This window comes from Anser brachyrhynchus (genome assembly GCF_964034855.1).
Source record: "Anser brachyrhynchus genome assembly, chromosome: 1".
In the NCBI taxonomy this organism is placed as follows: Eukaryota; Metazoa; Chordata; class Aves; order Anseriformes; family Anatidae; genus Anser; species Anser brachyrhynchus.
The window spans coordinates 12,229,848-12,251,510 of record NC_137694.1 but is presented as its reverse complement, the minus strand read 5'-3'; the positions used below and the strand labels follow the sequence as shown (position 1 = coordinate 12,251,510).

Genomic DNA, 21,663 nt, shown 5'->3' with positions numbered 1-21,663 from the left:
CACATTTGGCAAAGGCCACCTGGTTAGTCAATACCAGGGGATCTGCCAACCGAGCTGGACCTGCCCAATCAAACCTGTTACGCACTGTAGAAGGGGATAAAGTTCCTGTAGTGCACGTAAGAAACATGCTGGGTAAAACAGTCTGGGCTACTCCTGCCTCAGGAAAAGGCAAACCCATTCGTGGAATTGCTTTTGCTCAGGGACCTGGATGCACTTGGTGGGTAATGCAAAAGAATGGGGAGGTCCGGTGTGTACCTCAAGGGGATTTGATACTGGGTGAGAATAGCCCATGAGTTGAATTGTAGTATGTTAATTATTATATAATAATGTATGTCATCACTACCATGATTGCTATATATCATAGATGAAAATGGTGATTAATTAGAATGTATTGGACAGAGTGTAACCTGAGCATGACATAAATGGTATGGAATAAGGGGTGGATATCTGTCCTGGTTCCAGTTAGGACAGAGTTAAGTAGCTCATAGTAGCTGGTAGGGTGCTATGTTTTGGATTAGGATGAGAAGAGCGCTGATAACATGCTGATGTTTTAATTGTTGCAGAGCAGTGTTTACACCAGGCCAAGGACTTTTCGGCTTCTTGCTCTGTCCTGCCAGCGAGCAGGCTGGGGGTGCAGCAGGAGCTGGGAGGGGACAGACCCAGGACAGCTGACCCAAACTGGCCAAAGGGGTATTCCATACCATCTGACGTCATGCTAAACAATATATAGGGGTGGCTGGCCGGGGTGGGGGGGCCGGCTGCTCGGGAATAGGCTGGGCATCGGTCAGCGGGTGGTGAGCAATTGCATTGTGCATCACTTGTTTTCTTACACATTATTATTGTTAATACTATTACCATTATCACTATTATTATTATTATTGTTATTATTATTTTCCTGTCTTAATAAACTGTCTTTATCTCAACTCACAGGCTTCACTTTCCCGTTTCTCTCCCCCCATCCCAGAGAGGGAGGGGGGAGGGTGAGCGAACGGCTGTGTGGTGTTTAGCTGCCAGCCGGGTTAAACCACAACATACTACTCAGTTTTTATTTCGGTTTTCCTCTATAGGCAGTCTTTCCTTTCATTAGTGAACTCACCTTTTCTTTTCCCCTTGTACCCAGATTTACGCAATAGACTAAATGTTTATCTAAATGTTCTCTGTCATTCTCAATTGATTGCCTCAATGACTGTGCCACTTGTTGTCTGAAATTAAAGCTCTGAAAACGTCAGTGTGCAAGCTATGCTATCTTAGCATTACTTATATCTTCCCATGGAGTATCTCCTCAAATTCTTGTTTTCTTAAATGCGTTTGAACAGAGCTATAATATAAGCCTCCTGCAAGAACTTGTAGGTCAGCAAATGGTTATTGCTTCCACAGGAGCAATCACACAGTATCACAGAATCTGTCAGACGGACAGTGTTAATTCTTTGGTGTTTGGCCGGTAATTACAAAGCATGGGAAACTGTCTCTTAACCCAGAGGCAGAATGGAAAAGGGCAGTAACTACAATCATTGACACACTATAATAGCAACTCACTGGTACTCAGAACAAGTCGGCAGTGAGATTAGTGCTCCCAAAGTCAATACTTGCCAAGCAGTTATCGAAGCATGTGTTGTGAGACACTGTGGAAAATCAGAATAAGGAGTAGCTGCATTCATCCAGATACCGTGGCTCTATTTATTGAGTTGCAACTTCTTCTCATTTTCCAGGAGGCACAAAACTCTCCTTCCTTCTGTGTAGGTTCTGCAGCAGGAATGGCTTCTGCAACATTTGTCTTGAAGAACCCATTTGAGAACTCCTAATTGTGGTTTTGTACTTGAGAATGGGACTTTTTGATTTGCAATTAAGCTATTCTATTTCCACCACAGCCTCTCAGCCAGAAAGGAGAGGATGAAGCAACCATCATCCTGCAGACAAGGAAGTGCTTCACCCATTTGATGATATGTTATTTCCAGAAGATGTCTTCAGAGCCTCTCAGCCAATTCCTCTCCTCCTTTCAAGTGTAAGACTTAGAAAGAAACATAATTTCTGCCTATCTGATTGCTTCAACACACAATAGCAGGAGGCACACCTGTGGGAATGAGATCAGCAATATCAGTGCCTTGGCTAATAGGATGGCTTTGGGGCAAGCCAAAGGCAAGTCTTGGCTCTGGTCAGCTCTGGTGGGGACACACAACATGCACACACGGATGGCTCTTGTGTCAGAGGCCAGTGCTATTCTCAGTGCAAAACCATCTTGTGCATTGGAAAAACACTTTTTTTTTTTTTTTAAATTATATTTTCCTGAGTATCAACCCTTTTCCTCCCCACCCCCAGAAACTATTTTACTAGGAAGTTTATTCAAGTCCTGAAGAGCTTTCAAGACAGTGTTATTTGATAAGGTGCTTTTAAAGCATATCTGCTTATAATCCTGCAGAAAAGTCATAAACTACTAAAAATCTGTCATGTAATTGTAGTGTCATGTACAATTAAGTGTTTCAGTTGTAATGCTACTGCTTTTGTGATAGTGCTGGAAAGTTTGTTTTAAACAAGTATGACAGAAAATATTTCTTGCATTACTACCAGCTGCTACAGAAACATTTGAACTGTGCTTAAAATAAAACTGGAAATGAAATATTCTTGTTTTCCCTTCTGACATATTGCTGAAATTGGTTAAACACTAAAATAATTGGATGGTTGATACTTTGATTAAGGAACTTGAGAAAACCAGCAAGAAGGATGGGAAAAGAAGGAATGTCATTTTCTGTCTGGCCTTGGATAGCTTATTTAGGTAAGAATTCTCAACACATATTTGAGGCCAGATTTTTTTAAATGCCCCCTTTTTAAGATTTTCATAGTAAGATTTTTTAGATAAATTCAGCAGTGTGGATGCTTGATCTTCAGCCTCCCAATAGAAACAGCTGGTCTAAGAAAAGCATAAGAAGCTTTACATCTTTAAGCCCCTGACCGAGTTAGGCAATGATCACATACTTACCATATGGCTGATGTTAAAAAGAAATATTGCGTTGTTACTGGTTCAGTGATCACCACTTATCCTGTGCTCTGAGACAGGAATATTGTGCCAAAAAAAAAAAAAAAAAAAAAAAAAAAAAAAAGGGCTTGAGGGGCACTTAGGAAGAAAGAACAAGATAGCAAACTGTAAGCAATTTTCTAAATTTAACAAAAGTTAAAAAAGAAAGAAAAATTCTTATGGTACCTTTTTGGGGTTGATAACCCAGACTAAGATAGTTTGCTCATGCCAAAGAGTAGTGACTGGCAGTGAGAGTACAATCATTTTATATGGATTTATCACCCTGAGAGGAACACAGGGCCAATTTCAGGCAGAGATAAAATAAGTAGATGTCCACAGAGGCAGACTGTCCTCGTAAGAGGTGTCCATGCTGCCAACTTTCCTTAATGGCATGGTCTTCAGGTGATGGCCTTGCTGCTATTAACTGCCACCAACAGCTGCAGAGGAAAGCAGAAAGTAGGTGCTTCTACTGTTGCCCCATACCACAGCAGCCAGAGCAAACTATTATTTTTGTTCTACCTTAAGACAAAAATACTCAGTTTCACCCAAACTACTGAGAAGCATTGAGCTGGTGCTGATGATGAATATTTTTCTTTATGAAGTAGTGGCCAGAAATAACATACTGAGGTTTCAAGGCTGGCACTAAGCCTGTCGTATCATCAGCATGCAATTTTGCCACATCATCCCTGGCCTTTCCTTGCCTCCCCACCGCATCCTTTCCCCAGGTTTGAGAGTCTTTCAGCCTTATTCCGATTTCACTTCTTCAGCACTTTATTCTGTTTTGGTTCCTGCTTTTCTCTTGCACCTCAGAACCTTTCCTTTTATCCCTTCTTGCAGAAATTCTTCCACAATTTCCATTCCTCAAGCTTATTTGGATCTCTAGATATTAGTCTTCTGAACTTTCACCAATAATTGCAAATAAATTACATATCAATGACTTACGATTTTTGAGAATACTTTCTTAAAATACACTGTGGAAGGGAAAATATCACTGGGTCTCCATTCTTGCAAAATGGGCATACTTGTGGCTGCTGTTCTAAATTATCATTAATTTAATTTGATAATTATTTAATTCATAATTCTGTTTTTGTTTTGGTTGGTTTTAATATTAGATCTATGTAAAAACCTCCAGCTTGAATTGTGAACGTGATATCATGTCCTGTTCTGCATGACAAAACAATCTAATTTCAGAGATATCCTGAGAATAAGTCTGACATAGATTATTTCCCCCCCCCCCCCCAGAGGACAAAGGTCAGATTTTATTTAAAAAAATAATAATAATAGATGTTCAAGCTAATATCTGTCTTTGTTCCTTACTGCTAACTCATAAATTCTATTAATGCTAATGAGTTACACATCTATTCAAGGGGGAATATATCTATCTCCATAAATAGATTTACATAATGGGACAATGCTCTGGCTTTAAGTACTTTGCTGGAATGGAGCCAAAGTCATAAAACCCATTACATTCTCTAGCATAATATGAAATTCAAGCTTGTCATTCTCACCTTGAAGACCTCACTGACCCCTGTAGCTCCTTACATATTTGTTTCAAGTGTTGCCTTCTTTTGCCATTGATTTATACATACAAAAACCAGAGCATGCCCAAGTGTAGTTTCCACATCAAGCTCATTTAGTTTAACTTTGGGGGTCTTGTACAGAGACTCATACTCATAAAGTACTCAGTGATGACTTAAAGTATTCATAAATATTATTAGCTGCAGCTGATGGTGACATTCAGATAAACATGCATAGCTCTGATATTTAAACGCAAGCTAACATCTTGTGAACAAAGTAGATTACGAAGTAAACTGGAATGGAAATTCAACTGAAAAGTTTCATAGGGAATTGTATAAACCACTTTTAAAGCTGCCTGCAAACATAATACTTCCAAAGCTTTCTATGACTGACTTGACAATCTTCAGAAACCAAAAAGGACGGAGTTAATTTATGAAAAACATCTCAAAACTGAAGAGATTTTTAAGTGGACATAGTGTAAAGGATAGGACAACCAAGTTCTTAGCAGTATAGCTACTGTCACTGCCTGACTGGAAAGAGAACAGCAATAGAGATGTGAGCCATACTATTGCACTTGCTCCAAGGGCCTGGGAATAGCCTTAACTTCATGTTATTACCTAGAATAGAAATAGTATTTGAGCTTCTGTGATTCCTCTGTGAATATCTCATGGGACTTCTTCAACTTGTAATCAATCAATTAATTAGAATTATTTCTTTTTCTATTGGGAAGAACATGGTTCAATGTCATTAGGAAGGCAGCTTTACCGAGTAAGTTGATTAACAGCAAAAAAGGCTTCTACATATTTAGCCCTATAGTTTGTTATAAGGGATATTATAACAATAAACAAATGCAATAATTTACTCTTACGTTAGTTAGTATGTCGATGTCCTGTGGTTTTTTTGTTTGTTTGTTTGTTTGTTTGTTTTTAATACTAGCTTTTTGCTTCTTTATCCTTGCAGTTGGGTAGTAACAGATTTTGATAAAGCTGTACAAGTATTAAAAAGATATAATCTCAGTAAAATCAAATCATCTGGTTCTTCTAATTCTTTTACTTCAGCCTCATGTTGACAGTAAACTGTTCTGACACTGCACTGAGTTGCTTTTTCGTGAAGATTCTGCACAGCACATGCACACAACACACACAAAGATATGGTAAAGCAACATCACACTATGTCATTTAGAAGCAATGACAATGATCTAACAAAAAACTATGAATAATTAATGTTAATTTCCTGATTTTATTAGATAAAGAGATATCATGAACAGCAACAGGAAGTTTGACTAGCAACAGGAAGGTTGACTGATCCCATGGACCTCGGCTGAGCACACATCACCAAAATCACGTTTTTAAAATGGATTAGAGTGGATTACAGAACTCATAAAAGAAGAGAAAAGAAATTGTTTGCTTTTTCACTTCTGTAAGTTATTCAGTACTGGAACAGCTTGTAAACCTTGATGGGAGAGATGAAATTAGGACGTGTACTTCTGTTGTGCTCAATAACTGCAATGAAATACAATCTCTGATTATAAATGGGTTTTACATGATTCATCTTTTCCAATTCCAAAGTTTAAATTGAAATGACCAAGAGGCAACAAGGCTATCAATTCCAGAATATACTTTCTCACTGCCAACATGACCCCAAGTCCATTAAAATCTAATGGACTCTCACCATTCACTTCAGTAGCAGTGTATCACATCCTTACCAGAATAGAAATATTTTTTTTTCAGGATTAACAGAGACACTGAATAGACAATAACACATAATAACAGGCTTGGAAGATATACACCTTGTATTTCTCACAAAGCATTTAGATTCAAGAAGCCAAGAAACTCCTTCTGAAATATAACTTAGGTTTTGTCACACATGTGACAAATGTGACTGCCATCTCACAGTTCTATGAATATGCTGTAATAGAAGGTAACGGTTAACTCCTAAAAAGGGAAAGAACATATTGTACATTTGTACTCACAGGAAATATTTTTTTTTCCAAAAGCAGTGATTTCAGTCATTTGAAATCATTACAAAAATATGTCATATACTATTCCAAACAGTGGCACCTTTATCTTGAAAATTAATCCATCAAGAACAATTTTTGTGTGCATAAATCCTTATCTAGCACATCAACAATGCATCGATTTTCTCATTCAAAAATAATGTATTCATCCACAAAAAACATTAAAGGGTTTTAGTCTAGACTAATGCTGCTATATTTTTCTGACTAAAAAAGAAAAGAGATTTGTAAAATGGATCTGCTTTTTAACACAAAATTGCTACTTAATGCTTTGATCCTCTTTTCCTAATTTTTTTCCCCAAAACATATGCATTATCTCTACCTTTGCCCCTGCATGCCCTGTGTTGCAGCTCCAGAAGGAGAGGTGAAAGGAACTATCAGACTAGTACTGATTTTGTTCTTTTAGTCTTATGCTCATTCAGAACACATAGTGCCTAAAATTCCTAATATTTTTTAAGTCTGCATTGCCATTGTTGTTCCAAGAAAAATATAAAATATATGCTACATGTAACAGTTGGCTTATCCAGAATGCTCTCCTGGAGACTTGGACCAACAGGAAGGCAGGAATTATGTTTATGAAGATGAATTACATTATCTTCCCACCATTTTTGCTCTCTCTGTTTACAAAGAATCACCAAGGGAACAAGGGCAAAGAAAAACTGTAACTAAAATGGTAGATTCATAGTATTATTATTTTTTTTTTCCTCAGTTAAGCAGTCTGGTTTGTTTTGTTTTATGTTATGACGTTAACAAATAAATGTATGAGCCTAGATAACATCTCAGTTGAGGAATTCCAACTAATCAGTCTACTGAATGTATACAGAGACCAAGTTACTGAACAAGACGTCAGACACATTTTTCCCACTAAAGCATTATTTGAGGCTCAGAAGCATTTCCTAGCTACCAACTATCCACATGCTGTTTTTTTTCCCCTGGAACATTCGTGTACTTATGCTCGCAGATCACATCAACTTCGTCCTTCAGACTTCCAGGTAGCAATAAAAAATCTTGCCAAAGTATTGGCAGTTTCCTTCTTTTGTTGATTGGGAAAGTTTTCTACAGTAGAAGTGCTGAACCCTCAGGAAGTCGGAGCTGCATCAATACATGTTTGGAAGATTATCTTTATAGCAATAAATATGTAGCAATTTATGCCTGAAGTTTCAAATCACCCAGGACAACCTTTACACTTGAAAGTGCAAACAATTCCTAAGTCCAGGCAGTTTAAATAGGAAAAAAAAATGAATAAGGATATTCTGCAAGCTTCAATAACAAAATGAATCTCAAGACCTTTTAAATTCAAGGATTCAATTTAATAGATTTCAACAGTATTATTTTCTCTATTTCTGACAGAAACAAAATGGCAAAAATCTAGACATTTCCTCTGAAGGCTAGAGATGTTGTGTTATGGCAAGACCTTTGCCCTCCAAAGGCAGAAGTAAATTCCCACAGCTGTTGCTGATTTGTGGAAACAAGACCCTGCCTGCCCAGAGCGGGGCGTGGAGATGGCTGCAGTGAGGCTGGGGCTCAGTGTCCACCTGCAGCCTGCAGCTCTTGGGCATTTGCCACTGCTACACAGCTGCTTTACACCACTGTGATAGCTCTTGCCATTTCCATAGTAAGGTTTTATGGACAAATCAATTAATTATCCGCTGGCAGAATAAATTTCTGAATTTACTATGTTCATTCAGTTATGCTCAGGTCATTTTCTAACTTCAATCACCCCACTTATCTGCTCTGCTTGAACTGAGCTCCGATGGAGTATACACTGCTAGGGCTCTGAAAGAGCTTTTATTTATGTATATTTTGTCAAAACACAATCTCCTATAAACAGGAAAATGGAAAAACAGGTGCTACCATGTAGAACACAGAGGTATTAAACAATCCCCAAGATTTTTTAGGCAAGTCTGATAGACCTGAGGAGAACTTAGAAATTAAAATACAGAGGGATACTTCAGCAAACCTTAAGACAGGCAGATAATTTAAAAAGTGATTTCCCTCTTCCTCTCTGATGCAGCTTCCTGCTGTTGCAAAGTAATAATATGCAGTTTCTATTTCACCTGCAAGTCGGTAGGTGGCTGTAAGAAATACCTGTAGGTATGCAGATCTGAGCTTCAACCTGCAGGGCTCTCTGGGATGTGTCAGGATGAAGGATACTCTAAAATATCTTTATCATTAGAAACAGATACTGAAACTTTGTACTCTCTGGACATTCACAAAATACAGTGTTAAAAGATCTCACATATCTTTTAAACAAACTGCTGTAATTCCTGCTCCAGAGAAATACTGTTGAATGCCAAGAGGATGCATCCACTCACAAACACACGCAGTCTTCCTCTAACTGAAATTAAAAATACTAATATAATACTCCTGACATTAAAAACCTTCATTTAAAAAATAATAATAAAAAATCAAAACCACACACTTGTTTCTAGAACAACTTTCAATCTGCCTTTAGCTGCTGCCTGAACAAATCTCTATCAAAGTGATTTTATTTCAGCACATAAATGGAATCAGCACTGAACCGCCGCCCATTTTTTTATTTTTATTTTTTAGAAAATGGAACTGTCTCCAATTAATAGGCTGCTTTCAATAGCTTATGAATTCTGTCTACCCTTTAAATACAGAAGCACATTCTTTAGAGTTTAAATTTATTTGCTCCTAGTACATACTTGCTTCTAAAAACTCTTATACAAATAGGAAGAGTACATGTCTATTCAAAACAACACTTAAAGTTAATGCTGTTTTGCTATTGCAATGTCAGATATAATACTCCCAAACTGACTAACAAACTCGGCTTCCAGCACTTCACTTGGATGTTCAATATAACTTCTATTCTTAATAAAACTAGTAGCATTTGCTCTTCATTCCAGTTCATTCATAGTCAATGCAGATGAAAGAAAAAGTTAAACTATAATTATGAAGTGGTTCTGGTTTGCTTAAGAATGACAAGTGAGGGTCACAGCCCATTTGTTTTGCATGTTCTTGATGGCTTCAGCCTTAACCATGCACGATTCAATATTATACATAAAAGCGTTCTCATTTGATTTAATGATGAAGCTCTATCAAAAATTATGAATAAGGAAAAAAGACAGAATGTTCCAAGCATAAAAACATATTAAGATAGTAAAAATTATTTGTTACCTATAACATAATATTACGTATTCTAAACCAAATTTAACTGGGTGGTAAAGCCAAATGCAATGGAATTGTACCGTATGTGAGAACTAGTTCTGAATTGTGTTGTAGGCAAGAAATGTTCTGCATTCATGCTAACAAGGATGTACACAGTCATGCAGCAAGTGCAAATACTTGCCTAGACCATGTCTAAAGCATTGAGCAGCCATACAAATGAAGCAGAGGTGCTCAGCCATGATGCAACAGATCTTTTCAGGTTACAAACCATTGCAATTAACTGGTAACAGCTCCAAATGTAGAGACTTGGCTATAAAAGAATAAGAGCCAACTCTGAGCAAAATGAAATAAGCACCCTTGTTCTCTTAAAAAAACAAAAAAAACTCTCCTCAAGGTACAGCTCAAGTAGGCAATCATGGACTCATAGGAACATCTGTGGACATTTGCTGGTTTCTCTAGGTATGTCTATGGGTTTCATACATACAGTCATGACTAAAGATGACCAGGGTCTATAATTGCATTGCAATTAGTACAAACCAACTATTGCGTTTAGGTATAAAGCACCATGACAATAAAAAAAATTGTCACAGACTCCCTTGTGACATGAAAAGAACAAGAAAGGAGGAAAAGTCAGCAGGGCTCTGCACACAGTGGTGAGACAGAGCTGTTAGCTAATTGCTTACAGAGTATCTTGTAAAATTATCTACATAAAGCTAAATATATGTGTAAAAAAATCCCTGGTTATTGGAGGATTACAAGAAGCATTAAATTGCTCTAACAGCTCCTCCAAGTACCTAGCACACTTTTGGGGGCTGTAAAAATAATAAATAATAATAATATTGACAAAAGCAGGTGAGATATTGCTCCTTTCTCACTGCCACTAAACTCCTTGCTGCACACATCTGTGTTTACAAAACAGCAATATGCCAGCTAATGACAAAAACACCTACCGTAGTACCACTGGAAAAAATAGAGGAGAACAAGGATTCACGCTTGCATCAAGTTGGAAAATTATTTGCTGTATCAAATGCATGACTAACAGTCATCAAGTGCTACAAATCTGCACTTCATAGACTTTTCCCTTCCTTACATAAATGCAACTTATGTTTATCCAGAAACATGCACCTTCATATTAGAGCCGTACAGAGCCTGAATCACTTCAATCCCATGTCCTACATGCAATACATCTACATCTATTTCACGCAACTATGGATATCTCATTCATATGCCCATCAATTGCCTTCAGTTTCCATGGATAGGAGCCTGGAAGATCCCACTCCTTCAGATAGCTTTTAAAATCACATTTATCTTGCACTGCTTTCCATTCATCTCTAGCAGCTTCTCCTACTTAACAGTTGCTTCCATGTCAGAAACACAAAACCAGACAATTCTGTTTTGCTAGGAATCAGATGTCAACTTTGTGTGGAAAAAAGCATGATCATCAGTGGTGTGTTTTTGTTTTGTTTTGTTTTGTGTGTGTGTCTTTATTTTTTGTTTGTTTTAATTTAGCTCCTCATAAAATGTAAAAACTTAGTAACTTTGAGTTTTTTGAAGTCCTGCAAGCCACAGTAACTCTAGTGAAATATGGGTTATGATAGGAACATTTCATGTTGTTTGCTGAAAAGTGAAAACACTACCTTGCTTCAAATTCTAACTGTCGTGGGTTAACCCAGCAGGCAGCTTAGCACCACACAGCCATCCGCTCACTCCCTCTCCCAGAGGGATGGGGGAGAGAATTAGAAGAAAGGTAAAATTAGTGGGTTGAGATAAAGACAGTTTAACAGGGCAGAAAATGAAAGGATAATTAATAATAATAGAATAAGAATATACAAAGCAAGTGATGCACAATGCAATTACTCACCACCAGCTGACCCAGCCTGACCCTGAGCAGTGGCAGCCCTCCCCTGGACAACTCCCCTCACCAGTTGTATTGTCCAGCATGCCACCACATGGTATGGAGCCTCCATTTGGCCAGTCTGGGTCACCTGTCCTGCTTCTGTCCCCTCCCAGCTCCTTGTGCACCCCCAGGTACCTCACTGGCAGGGCAGCATGAGAAGCTGAAAAGTCCTTGGCTCTGTGTGAGCCCTGCTCTGCAACACTAAAACTTTGGTGTGTTATCAGCACTGTTCTCATCCTAAATCCAAAACACAGCACCATATTAGTTAATAGGAAGAAAATTAACTCTATCCCAGCTGAAACCAGGACACTAGCAATAAAAAAAGAAAAGAGGTAAATAACTTTGTTCACACTTTCATTTACCAATTACAAAATATCATGGATAGCTATCAAAATCATACACCTATCTCAAAAGAGGGTCCAGAATGAGCTTGATTATTTCATCAGCTCCCAACAGCTTATAAAAATGGTACAGGAGTGAGGCCTGTTGAGAAATCTCTGATCTATCTTACTCATGCACATTGGAACACTGACTTGACATCACACTCAATTTAGTTGAAAATGAAAATCCACAAGGCTTTCTCCTGAGATTTCTGTAAATGGTGTAGTAATAAACGCAAAACCTTTTGTGCCTCATTTAGGTGATAGAGGTAATTATCTAGTAATAAAAGCAAAATTTCTTGTGTGGGCTACCTTTGCATGTGGCTCTGCCTCTGAAGCTGACCGTAGGATTGGCATAACATAACTGAAGCAAGAGAAGATCTTGGTGTGTGTACCAGAAGGTAGATGTGCAACACTCTTGCCTTGTTCCATAAAGTATGTGTTTCTATGTGCCCTACATTAATACATCTGTGTGAAAGCAGCCTGAAGTAACATATCAGTTCCCTAGACAGAGATAGGATTTGATATTTAAGGATTAAAGCACACGGAATATAAAGGTATGCATCAGCATTTCTTGAGATAAGCACACAATTATAATGGACTCTATTGACTGAAAATATAATTATGGGTTCATGTAATTTCATACAGATGTTCTCCATGACTAATATTTTATAGCTACAAGCTATTTCTTAGTTACCACTCCGAAAAGAAATTCAAATTTGTAACAAATAATACTAGAAATTACCTGACCTCAGGGAAAAAAAAAATAATCAATTAATTATGTGCTTACAGCTCAGGATTGTGTAGGTGTGACATAATATACCTAATCGTATAAGCACATGCCAGTGAGGTCAGTCTAAGGGACCAGGGTTTTTTAGACCCTAGAAGAGTTACAGCAGAAGTAACTACTGCAGCTTGTCAATACCTAACAAAAGGGTGACCAAGAAGACCCAGGCTCTCCAGTGAAGTGCAGAAGAAAGAAATGACAGGCATGACTTCAAACAGGGGACCCTAGTGAGTATAAGTGAAAACAAAATTGCTGTGAAGATAATTAAGCACTGGAACAGGTGTCCCAGAGAGGCTCCCAGATCACCATCCTTGGAGGTTTCGAAGACCCATTTGGACAAATCCCTGAGCAACCTGCTCGGAATTCAGTGTCACTTCTGCTTTGAGCAGATGTCCTCCTGAGACCTTTCCCACCTGACTGAATCCGTGTTGCTATAATAATTTGATGCAGTTAAAGGTTCCAGTTAAGAACTGTAACCAGTTCAAGGGCTGACTGAAGGCAACTTACATGAGGAAAGTGCAGATACATTTTTTCTTCTGTGACTTTAAGGAAAGGAAAATAAAATAACATGGGCATAAATACTGTCATTTATATATAAAAAGGTAATGCAGTATGAAGACTTCTTTCCTCCCAGTGACATTCAAAATTCTTTAATGAAACAAGGCAAAAAATTAGACAAATGGCTGAAAAAAAAGAGACACAGCAAGCTGTAGTTCAGAGTAAAGACTGACATTTTGGTCCCTGGGAGTTTTCATTCATCAGGATCACATTACAGAAAGATAGCTATCATGAACAGCCATGTTCCTATCTCCACTGTATGCATCACAGATATATATATACAAGGCCTAATTAAAATAACTGTTTTCCAAAGTTATTCAAAATAAATAAATTCCAAATTCATTGTGTAGTTAAAGCTAAATCTGTGGTGTCTACAGGAAACATTTGCTTGTAGATGTCCCAGCATAAGGACAATACCCAAGGCAAACCTGGTTACATCGAGCTTTTTCAGTTTGCTTTTCTGGTGTCAGGGTGTTTTTGTATTGGACTCATGTCTGCTTCCATTTAAGCACTGAAAAAACTTTTGTTGACTTAATGGGAACAGACTGGGCCCTCATGACTGTACTATTTTTCATGACTCTTAAAATAAGTGGAAAAGAGACACATCTGTTAATCTAAATGTATGATTCAGGAGCTGTAGCCCTGGAGACCTCCCTGCATGTCAGGCAATGCAGAAGCCAAGAACAAGCAGCTCTGCTTGGCACAATGTTTGTTCATTGGCTAACCTTTAGGTCTTCAGTTTAGGGAAACATACACTGGATTGTAATTGTTGGAAGCTTGGCCTTCAAAAGGAAGTCTGAGATCAGGCCATGGCTGAGTAAATCTGACATAAAATCAGTCCTGCAAGTGCTACGACTCCATGCTCAAAATTTAAATTCCTAGTACTCCAGTGTTCACCCAAGTCCTTTTCTTGATAAAATAATTCCAATGAGTGAACTGGTCTGGGACAAAGGAAGCATGATCACCCTTCAGTTCATATGCTGATGTACTTGCTTGCACAGTCCTGAAGAGCTTGCTCAAAAGTGAAGATAGTTTTTACATAATTACTTAGGAGGATTTATTTCAGACACTTTGAGCACTTTTGATCATTTTCAACACTACTTACGATGTGGTACCACTTTTCTTATGTCTTTCACTGAATCAGAGGGTGAGAAATGAATCACTTCAGATATCTGAGGTAAAGGACACTGTTTCATGACATTCAGCTGCTGGCGTAATGCATTATTGTTTTTTCCTTGAAGCCTAAGACTACAGAGTAGGAACGACCACCCCGTCACTAGGGTACCAGCTACAGCACCAACACAAGAAGCCTCTGTTCATTACAGTGAACAGGCTTGGTATATGTCCTCTTGGAAAAAGAGCTGGAACCTCATTTCTGCTGGGGGTTTGGACCAGAAATTAATACATTCAGTTGCTGCAGGACTTGTGTCTCCTTAACTCAAGTCAGAACTCGAGTCTTGGCCCAGTCCTACTCTTCTCTTTCCACAGTTCCTTCTCTTCCAAACCTCTGGTAGATATAAAATATATTTGCCAGGAGGAAGGAGATGCCTTAGGAGGCCAGAGCTTATAAAGACAAATTAACATGCTAGCTTCCAAACCCAACGTCATTTGGAACTAGCACAAATTTAAGAAAATTGTGCAAAACTACTCTTGCTGCAAAATCTACTAGTCTTCATTCTTAATGTTTATTTCAAGAAATACCGAGCCTAATTCAGATACAAACCAGCTCAGATTTAAGTGTCATCACATCCTTGTCTTTAACATTTTATGGATTATGTTAACAGTGTTTAAGTACATATTATGGATCTTGATTTATTTGCAAATGCAAAGGTTGTAGACTAACAGTATTGGTTTACATCTACCCTGGAAATATTTTTCATGAAAATATTATCCTTTCTGTTCTTCCCCAGCCTCCAAATTTTAAAGATTCCTATTCCCATGATGTTCTCCTTTTATCTTTCCATAATGGCAATAACATACTTACTGCTTGAGATGGCTTTTGTATCTCCAGCTGCACTTCAGCATTTAATCAACTATAAAAGCCATTTATTGCTTCACAGACTCAATCTCCAGGAACATTATCACTTAACTATATGGTTGCCCAAAGCAACAAAAGGAAAGCTGTCTACATAGTATGTATACACCCCATTCATCTTTTTGTGTGTGTGTGTAGTTCTAGTATCCAAGACTAAATTACTCCTATTTTGTACCACTAGTAATGTACCTTTACAAAATCAGTGACAGGAAATACACATACTATGCTCATAGTAAAACTATTTTTAGGGAAAACCACCAGCTGGTAACTTCAGATCCCAAATTATTAAGGAAAAAATGAAGAAAAAAAAAAAAAAGGCATCAAGCATCCCGGATGTTTTATAAAGCATAGAAACCCGAATGACACTATCCCAGTGCTAAATGCTGAGCCAAAAGTAGGGAATGCTTTTCTCTCTCATCTGCAACACTTTGCATTTTTCAATACTGAACATCCTGTCCTCTGCCATTGGATTTCCCCATTATTCACTGTTGTGAATGACTTCTTCAGCTTTTCCAGTTGGCCTTTGTCTTTGCTATACAAAATAATTTACTATCATCAGCAAGTTTTACCATCATTTTCCAGATAATTCATAATCAGGTTGAATAACATTTCTTTTTAACTCTATCAGTGAATACCCTATCATATGAAAATCATTATTCCTATCCTGTTTTCTGACTGCTTTTATCAATGGAAGCATGTTCTCTCCTATCTTATTCTTCTACAACCTTGTCTACTGCCGCCTTGAGTTGAGGCAGATCCTTTGCTTCTGTGCAGAACAGCTCCAGAATAACAGCCTTGGCTCCTTCCAAATCAATGAGGCTGCAAAAAAAAAAATTACTTTGTTCCCTTCACTGTCTTATCATACTTGATTTTTTCTTTTATTTTGTGTAATAGAACATCCATACCTTCCCTAAGCACCTTAGACATTTTGCAAGTTCTTTTTCACCACCTATTCCAAATACTGTCCCATCTGCAGAAGACAAGCTTAGCCTTTGCTCTTCTTCCCTGTATACTTTTCTTCCTCATGCATGCTATGAGTCATAAGCCTTTTTATACTAAAGAAAAAAAAAACAACTGACTTGTACTAGACCATTGACTATTTGATCCTTTTGGGACCTCTAAGACTTTATGTAAAATATCAGTTCTCCTGAATGTTAAAAAAGGAAACTTCCTCTCTAAAGAAATCATAAGGAAGTCCCATAGAGCTCTAACTTTGCAAGAAAACTACAAACTCAGTTTTGGCTCACCCAAATCCAATCATATTCCTGTTGATATCTTTTCAGAAGCTGTTGAGTAAAGCTTTCACTGAATTACTCACTGAATCTCAGTGATCTAAAAAAATCTCTTCAATTTCAGTTTTTGACAAGAGTCTAAAGCATCAGCTTGACTTGTGACATCTTCATGTCATGTCTGGTCTATTCTATGCAAAATTTTCCTCTTCTTTCTAAAACTGACTAAATGCAATGCAGTTTTGACTCTTTGTTTATTAGGATTGATAAGAATATTTTCCATAATAATCACCCCTCTGATCAAAACAGTCAAAATAAGGAACACAGATTCAACATATTTCACTTATTGTTATATACAGGAGTAGTGCAGTTGTTGCTTTTTGGTTTGTTTAGTATTCCTCCAGTATTTTCACATTTCAGTCCTGCTCCATTCATAACTGAACTGAAAACCACTATGTAAATGGAACGCAATCATTCTCCCTGTTGCTGAAATTCACTGTGATAAAATGCAATAGATGTTGAATAACACAAATAAACAGCTAAGGACAGGATGGAAAAGAGAAGTAAAATTCACTTACAAAGGCATTCCAGGACATGAGATGTTTGTATGTCCACATCAGTGAGGTTTCTGATTTTTTTGGACATCCTACTCAGTATCTAAACAATATTATTTTTATCGGAAGTGCTGTGTGTGTGTGCATGCATTAAATTGCTCATCTCCAAGAGAACAGATTCCTACTATCAAGCCTGAAAAAAACATTTTTCCCAAGCATCACTCAGGCAGTGCCACTACTCTGTTGAGAAGGCTGCGTGGGAGGAGTGAGGCTGAAAGGTACAGCCTCAGCACCTTTCAACTCCATATGCACCTTTGTACTGCTCTTTACTGCCAGGACATTGTCCAGGATCCAGTCTCATATGAAAGATCTGCAACTCTATTATGTTAATTTATTTTGAGATAAACTCAAATTTGATAAACTCAACACACCTTTCCTCACCTAAGGCAGAGTGCTCTCCCTACCAATTGACTGTTTCAGCTCAACACCATCTTTCTTTCCAGGTAAGATATGTAGTTTTAGCACTCTCCCCCAAAATATTCTTCATACTTAGTACAGTAAAGCAAGAGAACAGCCAAAAGACTAGGACACACATCAATGCATGTTAGATAGTTACTTATGCCTGTGAACTAATGTAGTGTAAAAGGCAACGACTATTGCAGTACCAGGTAAAGTCACATCTCCAAGCTGTGGAAGCAAGTCAGGAGGTCCTGGGTTGGAGCTCTTGCTGAGGGCACTTCACAGAAACCTGGAACTACTGTGTGTTTTACATAACAAAGAATATCACTGCTAGTACTGACACAGAGATTTCAGACTATTAAATAGTCCCCCTTAAAGGGATTAGGCTTAGAAGATTAATATTCTTTTAGAGTCCTTATGAACTTTCATAGTCTACAGCTAGTTAATGAAGGTAACAATAATAATGGATGTGATCCAACTGCTTCTGTAAAGATAATGAGAATTTTTCATAGGTTTTATAGAGTCAAGTTTGAAGTTTTCTTCAGCTTCCTGCAATGATTTACAGCATATTAATTTGATGAATAAGTAGAAAGTGGCAAAACAAGGTATTTTCACATCCTAATCTATACTAATAGATATTCACTGTTTCAGCTTTTCTGACCATGCTGCACCAAAGTGGGGCAGAAACAGCTGTAGCATAGAAAAAGCAATCAGAAGGGATAAACATCTGACCTACAAGTTGGACTGGACAACTGAAAGTCATGCACATCATCAAAGCAAGGAGAAGGAGATTGAAGCATGAGTAAGGTTAGGGTATATTCTGGATCTAGGATAAGGAGATTTTGGAGGGAATAGATAAGGGGATGTAGAGAGATAAAGATGCGCATGAAAGCAGGAAAGATTACGAACAACACAGAGCTGACTGGGCACAGGAAAATTGTAGAGCTGGAATGTGAAAATCAGGACTGTGAAATGGTTCAGGGGATTACAGAGCAAAGGGAGGTGCAATATAATGTTAAAAATAATGACAGGAAAAGAAAAAGGGAGGGAGAAACCGAGACTTTGTATACTTAATTTTGCATATAATTAATTTGTAATTAATTTCAAGGTAAGCAGGCAAGAATTTTGCTCACTTTTCTGCAGCCCTTTGTCCACAGCTAGAAGCACCAGTATTTGGCTATTTCATGAGGAATAGCAAAGATTTGTTTTAAATTTACAAAATATATCAGCTCACTTATTTGATATTTGAAGATATCACATTATCCATGTCAACATCTGATGGGCTCCACTAACATATTTTCAAATTCTTAAAGAACATTGCTAAGCATTCAGAAAGCAGCAAAACCTTCAGCAAGAGCTAAAGAAAACAATATTTTCATTATTCATTTGAAATCTTTTTGCATCTATACAAGCAACGTCTATGATTTTCATGTTCTCTAAAATTTAATGCAAACAAGAAGAGCTGTAGAGGTCCCTGTTTAAGTTAAATGTTGGAAACGCTCCTAAGTTGATGAATTACAGGCAACTCCTGGCGTGTAACTCACTGCAGGTTAACTAGAGAGGGTCACACCTTCTGCATTAGATTAGGTAATGGGATGAGTAATGGGAAGGCAGGGCTGATCCTTTTTTTCTGAGAATTAATAAGTTTAAAGACCAGGACTTGAGTGAAGGCACATCTCTGTGTTTAATTTTTGCACTGGAATATTGATGTGGCATTATCAGAATAAAAGCATGGCTGAGGTCGAAGTACATGCTTTACTTTCATTTGAGCAAATTTCTGTGAATATTTTCTTTGCATTTTTTCCCAGCACTTTTATGAATTGAAGGGAACTTGTAGATAGCTGTAGATAAAAACCTGTGGATAGATGCCAAGTTTCTTCCACTACAACCGCAGTCAGTAATAAAAAATATGCTAGCTACTGCCAATGAGTAATAGTACTTTCTCATCCAAATAGAAATCATGAAATGATGGACTTTTAAAAAGTGTTTGACTTACTTAAGTACTGAATGAAGCAAACCTAAGTGGGAAAAAAAGGATAAAGTTGTCAGCATTAGGGCACACACATGCTTTTCACATGAGACTGTCTTTCTATTTCTGACCTGTTATTGCAAAATTGTCCTTTGAATAAGTATTTAAAAATCTGTGATAATCCTCTACAACTTCTGAGAAGAAAGACCATGACAGTGTCTTCACAGAAAAGACAACTGCATCACAGGAACAAACTTCAGTACATATGTCCTCATCTGCTCACTCTCAGATATGAAAATATTTATTTGTATACTTCCCAGTTCTCAGTACTAGAGAAAGCAGAATCAGGTAGTTTAGGAAAATAAATTTGAGACTAAAAGGGAAGAAATTAAAGGATAATATACACGGACTGTAAGACCATATTATTCATTTTCTTAGAGAATGTATTTTGATTTCCATTATATTTTTCTGAGCGTAGTGAAAAATCTTTGCATTCTAGACTACCTTGAAAACATGTCATGGCATTTGCATTGCTAATGCTGAAAAATTAAATCTTTACTAAAGCTTTTGGCAATTTCTTAGATCTTGAAGACTATGGGAGATCTTTGGTAGTTGGGGAATTCGGCTGGGATTGCACTTCAGACTCTTGCTCAGGCTTCATCAGCTCCCCAAGCAGAGGAGCATCCCTGTTTTTCTCCAAGGGCTGGAAGTGCACAGTCTAGTGGCTGTGATTAAATGAGCTACTGTCTGTCAGCTCCTACCACTGCACATATGTTTATAAACAGCTGTGAATGGAAGGCTTCATGAAAGTTTAAATTAACATACTCTATCTTCCTTTAGCCATGAAAACAGATTAGCTAATGTGTCTTGCTACTTATTTCCAGATAACAAGAAATGTATGTGTGGTAAGTGTTTCCAAGACACAGGGTTCTCAGTTGAGGCAGAAGCTATCTTGATCACTTGTAATTTTATGAACATATCCTTACTGTATGCATACAGAGTCTCCAATAACAGATCCTTCTTCTCACCTGATCTCTGAGCAATAATATTTTAGCCTTTCTGCCATTCCTTTCCTGTACAAAATGAGAACTGCCTTCTCTCATGGGGGTTAGAGCTGACATGCACTAAAATGGCTGCAATGACAAGCTAGATGGCTCTGCCTATGAATAATGAAAAAGAAGTTGTACATGACATTTCCAACCTTCTTTGAACTTCCTGCAATTAAACACATTAACATTTTAAATTCTAATATTTTAACAGCTGCATGGGGATCTCCTTTGCACTGTGAGAAAATCCTGGCACTCTGAAAGGAGTGAGTGCCAAAATTTGTTGTATTCCCATCCAGAATTCCCAGGACCATCTAAATTGATGCTAATATCGATTCAGAAGGTACTGTTAAAAGATTTCTGCATATCTCTCTCCTATGTAACCTTTTCCTGTCCACTCAAAACGGTTCTACCACCTAGACATTATATATTACATACAGGAACAAGACAGGAAACAATCTGAGATATATAAGAGCATTGGGGCTACTTTAGATGATTCTTGGACACCTGGCCTCCAAGCTTCCCATCCAGAACAGCACAGGTCTCCAGTCTATTAGCTCCTGTGACATATCAACATATTCTCTGCAGATATCTCAGGTACCCGAGGGCATCTAAAATGGCACTAGGTGTCCATATTCAGGCAATGCAGTCCTGCTCCAGATGTCATGTCCTGGCTATTTACTGACCTCCTAATTTGCAAAATTATTCATGTTGTCTTTCAACACCTTTCCCCAAATACAAATCTGGCTCAATATAAGCTACTCCTGCATCATCATTTCTTTCCCTTCAAACAAATAGAATAATCTGCTTTTATAGTTGCAGTGACCTGTCTCTACTCTGCAACAGCAAAAATAAGCAGCATCTTACTGCACATCTGAAAAGCAGCAATACTGAAGAAGACTGAGCAGTGAGCTTATAAAATACAACAGAACTACTGTAAAAGAGTGTAAGAAAAGACGATGTACTGTGTGCAAGTAAATACAATAAGATAAGCTTTGTGTAAATCACTTGTTCCCCCTTGGTTTATTCCAATTATGTTTTCAGAGTATTTCCATACATGTAACCCTCCTGAAAA

The 21,663-nt window shown here is 37.7% G+C and overlaps 1 protein-coding gene and 1 long non-coding RNA gene across 13 annotated transcripts in view; both read right to left on the bottom strand.

Moving 5' to 3' along the window:
* LOC308190265 overlaps positions 1–11,970 on the bottom strand; it is a 29,631-nt gene extending 17,661 nt beyond the window's left edge. Inside the window, exon 1 of the long non-coding RNA XR_013947039.1 lies at positions 1,036–11,970. This is a non-coding gene — a long non-coding RNA (uncharacterized lncRNA). The remainder of the gene's footprint in view (positions 1–1,035) is intronic.
* MAGI2 (membrane associated guanylate kinase, WW and PDZ domain containing 2) overlaps positions 1–21,663 on the bottom strand; it is an 817,299-nt gene that overhangs the window by 594,640 nt on the left and 200,996 nt on the right. The gene's annotated exons all lie outside the window — the stretch shown is intronic.